Source organism: Pseudorca crassidens, chromosome 9 (genome assembly GCF_039906515.1).
Source record: "Pseudorca crassidens isolate mPseCra1 chromosome 9, mPseCra1.hap1, whole genome shotgun sequence".
Classification (NCBI taxonomy): Eukaryota; Metazoa; Chordata; class Mammalia; order Artiodactyla; family Delphinidae; genus Pseudorca; species Pseudorca crassidens.
The window spans coordinates 46462797-46464435 of NC_090304.1; positions in this window are offsets into that span (position 1 = coordinate 46462797).

Consider the following 1639-nt stretch of genomic DNA (forward strand, 5'->3'; position numbering starts at 1 on the left):
TCCAGCAGACGCTGCTGAGAAGGTAAGTGTGAATCATGTTTTATAAATCAGGGCTCTCCTGGAACCATCTGTGTTCTGCTCCTTCTAACAGCCGATTGTGCTATGAATATGAATGTCTCACTTTCTACTGCGTTTTGTTTTATAATCTGCAGCAAACCCTTTTCGGAATGATGTGTGATATAAGAGAACAGACATGTTCAGTAGCTCAATGTTTCAAGGACACTCGAGTCAACTGCCTCTCAAGCAGCTCCGGGTAGATCAAGTGCAGTCAGTGTGCTCAGTAAGCAGCGCTTCCTGCCTCGACTTCTGCACCCGCTCTCACTCAGTGCTTCTCAGACTCTGAGATTTCAGGGACTGGTCAATAAACAAGCAGATGAACTCAGTGAATTGTTACGAAGTGAGCACCCTTGTAACCACTACCCTGGCCAGGAATAGAGCTTTACCAGTCTCCCCAGCATCCTCCAAGCTCCCCATTCCTGTCCCAGCCGCCTCCCTCCTTCCAACTTCTTGACCATTACAGTAATGACTTCCTTGAGTTTCTTTTATTCTTTTATCACCCAAGTGTGCATCCCTACACACTATAGTTTAGTTTTACTGTTTTGTTTCTTTTTTAGACTTGATACATCTCTCTTAATCTAACGAGTTTCCTCTACCCCTTTCTTTTCTTTTCTTTACAGTTTATCTGTTGAGGAACCTGGGCAGTTTGACCTGTAGTTTTTCCACAGCCTGGATTTTGCTAGTTTCACCCTGGGGGTGCAGTTCAATGTGCTCCTTTACTCTCTGCACTTCCTGCAAATCAGCAGCTAGATCCAGAGACCTGATTTGCCTCAGGTTGGATCCCTCTGATGAAGAGACTCTAGGCAGTGTGTGCTTATTTACCAGGAGGCACCTCATGACTGGTGTTCACTTTTATTGGTGTTGGCAGTCACTGATGCTCAACACCTACATCCGGTAAGTAATTCACTGGGGGTTGCAACATGGGGATATTCTAATCTATCATTTTGTTTTCATTTATTAGATGGAATAATTTTATAAGGAGATGCTGCCCCCTCATCTATTTGATTTCTCAGTAGAGTTTGTATAGGAAAGGCAGGATAAGTGCTTAATTCTTTCCTTTTATTTACTCAACTTTTAAGACAATTAATTGGACTGGTTCCCTGCTATCCTCAGAAGGTGGCTATTTAAAAAAATTACTATGAACTTATGAATAAACATATCTGATGGCTTTCATTTCATTGCAATTATTGTCTTTATTGTCCCGTCTTGGCTGTTGGGAGCCTCTTCAAGTTCGTTGGCTCCTGAGTTGTTTGACAAGACGCTGGTGGTTGCTTTCTGGCATTTCAAGATGTCCCAAGCTCCTCTTGTACATTTTCTGTCCTAAACTTGGAATCAGCTATTTCTCTAAGAAGCCCTGGGTTTCACGTGTGTTTTACCCATCCCCTATGTATAAAGGCAGCCCTACCACCTCCTGCTCTTCAGGCTCAATTATCTCTGCCAAGATGGTGACTCCTTTCTTGTCTGCTGGTCCTCAGACACATGGAATGCAAAGTGCCCTGGTGGCAGCTGGAGCCTATAGTTCAATGCACCGGGACCTAAAGAATGTAGTTCTGTGTCCCCTGGAAAGAGTGTGCTCCCTTTG